Genomic DNA, 5238 nt, shown 5'->3' with positions numbered 1-5238 from the left:
CTGCTTTCTCCACCTTAGGAGGGGCACTTTTGGCAGGTCCCTTTACCTTTACCTTTAAATCAGGGCTGGAGAACTGGTGGTCTTCCAGTTGGAGGGCTCTTTCCATCATTCCTGACCATCGTTCTTGCTGACTCTGGTTTTTGGGAGCCAGAGTCCAATAAGAAGATTCCTGCTTGCCCAGGGGTTGGACTAGATTACCCATGGGGGTCTCATCCAATTCTACGATTCTACAAACGTATGGAGGGTCACAGGTTCCTCAGCCCAGTCTTAAAAGCTGCCGAGAGAGGAAGTCAACGGCTGAAGTATTGGTGCATTTGGGGTAGCCTTCACCTGTTGGATTTCCTCCTGAAAGGGCATCTGGGCAGAGAAAAGGGCAATGTGATTTGCAGGGAGGATGGGGAAGTCCCTGCCAGGATGCTGTCAGTTGAACGCTTATATTTGTGCCTCTCCCAACCCTACATGTCCAGGATTGAGTTGGCCCAAAGTGCATGGGCATCCTTTTGACCCTGTTGGATGATCAAGGCTGGAGAGAGAAGCTAAACCACATATTTAAGGGAAAACCCAGGAGGCTCTCTGGCCTATTGTGTGTGTGTGTGAAAGGTTTCTTTTTTGAAGGGTAGAGGAATCTAAAGCAGCAGCAATGCAAACTTAATCCTGATACACCCTAAAGTTGGCATCGCTTCTGGAGCAGGATTGGAATCTGAGTAAACTTTTCCTCCATTGATCCCATCAACATCCCTGGGATGGAAAACATTAGCTCTGTCCCAGAATGCCCATGTGGCCACAGCCAAGTCTCACCATCTTCCTTAACTTCACTAAGCAGAAGGTTGAAGGCTCTGCCATCTCAAGTTTTGAAATCTTTAGATTTCAGACAAAACCAAGCAAGATTCCTGGTAGGCAGTTGTTTTCCCAAGGTTGTTCTCCAAATGAAATAAGAAGCCTGTGTTTCAAAGGCTACGGATGATGTATCTCACATTAGGTTTCAGAGGTAGCAGTTCTGATTCTCTCTCTCTCTCTCTCTCTCTCTCTCTCTCTCTCTCTCTCTCTCTCTCTCTCTCATTCCAACAAAGGAAGAGGATCTTTGCCTCTCAGCTCCCTTTCATACGAGAGCCTGTCTAATCACAAGAAAGCCAAGGCTGTGAAAAGAATGAAATGCAGGGTTCAAATGCTCAGGCCTTGGATGTGGAGTCAGTTTACATCAAAGCCTGCCCAAGACATTCTCCTGCCTGAGGAAAGACAAGATTCTCCTTGTATGGAGAACCAGCTACATTGGGAGTTGACTCTTCCACACTGGCAATATGGCAATGCCCTCAACTGAATCTGAGGGTACCAGGCTAACTTGAGGGTGGGGTGCAGGGCTGGTCATGTGGTCTTCTGCACACCTCTGTCTGTTCCACACTCCTGAGCATCTGCCTGACTCTGCCTAATGGTAGGGTCGGCAACAAATTACATCTCAACACAGTGTCCTCATCTGCATACTGGAATGAACAAAGACAAAGGATTCTTATCTCATTACACATGATCAAGCTTTCCTTAGCACCCCCCCCCCGCAAAACCAATTGAAGTCATTAACAGTCGTTAACAGTCATCAACAGGTTTACCACTCCTATCAGCCCATCACACACACACACCCCACCCTCTGAATATACATAAGGGTCTGGCTACTTCTGTTTCAGTGTATCTGACGAAGTGTGCATGCACACGAAAGCTCATACCAAAATAAAAACTTAGTTGGTCTTTAAGGTGCTACTGAAGGAATTTTTTTATTTTGTTTCAACTCAGACCAACACGGCTACCTACCTGTAACTCATCTGCATAATTATTCTCACCTACAACAGTTGTCTGCACAACAAAACTGCAAATCTCCAAATTCACACTTGCTGCTGGTTATTTACACAACCCTTCCCTTCAAAAGATCGCAGGACCAAGAATCTTCTAAGGGCACTTTCAGACCTTTAAAAAAAAAACCCTACCATCCTGATTTGTTTGTGGGGATATTATTAGACAGTATTAGCTATTTAATGAGCATTCACTCTTATTTGTTTTCAGGGCGGTTAGATGCTGCTGCATCAAAGCAAGTGTTATTCCACACTTTCCAGAGTATTTCCTAGCACTTCCCTTTATCACAAAAAGTTTGACTGTTTGAGGAAGTGGGTTTGTCACACAAGACCTCCCAATCAACTTTAATTGTACAGCCTGAATTTGCAGGTGTGTGACGGAATCCCACCCCAAAATAGCAACAGTCTAGATATGCCCTTTGATTGCAAAATGTAATTCTCCCATGAACTTCCTCTATAATAACAGAACTGGTGTTACCAAGAGAAATTCATCAGTACACAGACTATACGCCTCTCCTTTTTGGATAGTCAAGAAAATCACAGGTGCATTCAGGCTGATTAGAGGAAAAAGAGGAACCGAGGTGATGATTCTGTTTCATTTTTCCAGGAAGACCTGATAGAAGATGAGCCCAATTGTAGAACTGAGAGATCCAATGGCATTTATGCAGACAAAAAAAACCTGCAATGATGCTCATTCAAGGAATAATTCCATTGCTTGTGAGGAATGTTTGCTTTGTGACTAATCTTAAACATACTTATTTTTCACATTATCCACCACAGGGAGGAACTGTGCATTACTTCAGCAAATGTGTTTGTTGTCTAATTATAATGTGGAGGCATTGGCAAGAATCAATAGGTTCAATCCAGCAGTATTTCTTTTGTAACCTTTCCCCCAGGCCTTCTCCCCAAGCTAGGTTCATTTCCCATCTTTGAAACAGCTTGTTGTTGGGGTCGGGGAGAGAGAGAAAATGGTCCCCAAGACATTGTGAATGCTGTGCCAATATAGTAAACTCCTTTCTTCCCGTTTTTCTTGCTGTTATTGTTCCACTGGAGATTCAGAATTCTACTTCTCTGGTGCATTTTTTTTTTAAAGGATACCCCATCCACAGCATGTAATTCCTTAGCAACAGGGTTAGTTCTGCCCTCTTCCACTATGTCCAGAAAGGCTGCGGTGGCTGGTACAGTGCCCATTGCGATTGGTGGAGCAGGTGTCATGAGACCAACAGTAGGTGGAGCCAGAGCATAGCTGCCAAGTTTTCCCTTTTCTCGCGAGGAAGCCTATTCATCATAAGGGAAAATCCCTTTTAAAAAGGGATAACTTGGCAGCTATGAGCCAGAGCCAGTGACAGGCAGAGATGCCCCTGCTTGGTTGGAAGGAGGTAGGCTGAGGCTGGTGGGGCAGAGCCCCCTCTGCTCTTATGGACGTGCTTCCACTTGACAGAGGAATGCACTTATGAAGTGCCAGAGGAGGGGCTGTGGCTCAGTGGCAAAGTGCAGGCTTTGGCTGCAGAAAGGTCCTAGATTCAATTCCTGGCATCTCCAGGAAAGACTGGGAGAGATTCCGGACCAAAATCCTGGAGAACCATTTACCGGCTTGTGTAGACCAAGGGTCAGCAACCTACAGCTTGAGGGCCACATGCAGCCCTTGACCTAATATCATGCTGATGGCAAGAAAAGGAGGGCAAGAGTGGGAGATCCACCACCTTTTGACTCCAGCCCCACCTAACACTGGCTCCAGCCCCACCCACTGGCATGTGGGCCATGACAGATGATCCTACTCTGACATTGCCTGTGGCAATGCAACTCTTGACAGAGAAAAGGTTCCCCAGCCCTGATGTAAAAAATGCTCAACTAGACGAGCCAATGATCTGTCTCAGTATAAATCTGCTCCCCAAATTCCCTAGTAGCAACTATTAAAGTGCTACCGGTATTAGACTGGGGGGGGGGGAGAGAAGACCTCCTCTTCTTGCAAAGATGCTTCAGGGTAAACTTTCATCTTTACAGGTTGAGACCATTTGTCCCTTCGGAGTATTCCTTGCTCTCTCCAGCAAAGGCTTTTAGAGGATAACAGCTCAAGATACTAATAGAGAGCTCTGCTCTCTGTCAATCATTTCCACCTTCAAGAAGCTGATTGACTGGGGACACCATCAACGGGGGCAACTCTCTCCCATCTGTCTTGCTTAATCATAGCCACCGCTATTCCCATTTCCTCCTCGTTTTGCCAAGTCATGTCTTTTAACCGTGTCTAGGAATGTTGGCCCTCTAGCTGCAAGCCGCGAAGATTAATGGCTCGCTGCTTGAAAAAAGATGCATGCTTAGTTTTCAATGTGTGCATCAATTTTATGGGCTTAAAAAAAGTGAGCCTAGGAGGACTTGTGCAACATGTGAGGATATTTGCAGGTCATGGCTGTGGGTGTACGATGTGTGCACAAATGGATTAAAATAGGCTCTTTTAAGGGTCACACAGGCACAGGTACCACTCCAAAACAGAAAGAAACATGGGAGCAGAAGGCAGACCCCGTTTCCCTGATTCGTGATCGCTTCTGAACTCCATGTAGAGTAAGGATGTGCTCTACGGGGAGCTGGCTTCTGGCCCCAGGCCAGTTGGCAGGCCAACTCTGTGTTACAAAGACATGAAGCAAACGTGACATGAAGACTGGAAACATCAACTCCGCCCTGTGGGAATCCCTTGCTGTGCCTGGAAACAGACAGTCAGGTCTTGTATCAATAGCAGTGGCCAGAGGAGAAACGACTGCTGGGTGGAGCACAGAGAGAAGAAACACCATGTTGCATCTGCAGCAGCACAACTGGATGCCTTTGTCTGCCCCAGCTGCAACAAAACATGTCTCTCCTGCATTGGTCTCTACAACCACAGCAGAAGCTGCAACTGTCCAACAGCTTGACCTCACCCCCCCCCCCGCAAAGGTACACTCCTCCATTGTCTCCCAAGACAGATGGATGCCACCAACAGATGCACGACTCATCAGTTGCAGCCGGCTTTAATTGAGCTGTGCACTTCTCACTCCTGGGATTCTTCTGACAGCTCTGCCAAGGCACCTTAACCACGATCCACAGCTGTACTCCTGTGAGGTGTCTCCTTGGGCTGCTGCCTTCCCCGTGCAACACTTCCTTGGGACTCATCCTGTCCCTCCCCATCACGGTCTGCGGCCTCCGCCTAGCAGCAACTAGCCCCGTTACAAGGCTGGAAATAAACAGGAAGTAGCGTTGCCCATGCCGTAGTCCACATCCCAGGCAGGAATGTGCCAGTGGCTACAGGCTGTTTGTTTAGAGTTTAAGGAGCAGGTTCCTGGCACAAGGAGCCAGAAAAAGCATGGCCCCAAATACCCCTGTGAGCTCACCATTCTGGCAATCCTTTGCAGGGAAAGACCGGGACCACGGA

The sequence above is a fragment of the Zootoca vivipara genome, chromosome 5 (genome assembly GCF_963506605.1).
Source record: "Zootoca vivipara chromosome 5, rZooViv1.1, whole genome shotgun sequence".
In the NCBI taxonomy this organism is placed as follows: Eukaryota; Metazoa; Chordata; class Lepidosauria; order Squamata; family Lacertidae; genus Zootoca; species Zootoca vivipara.
The sequence above is the reverse complement of the archived record's forward strand: the minus strand, read 5'-3'. Positions refer to the sequence as shown.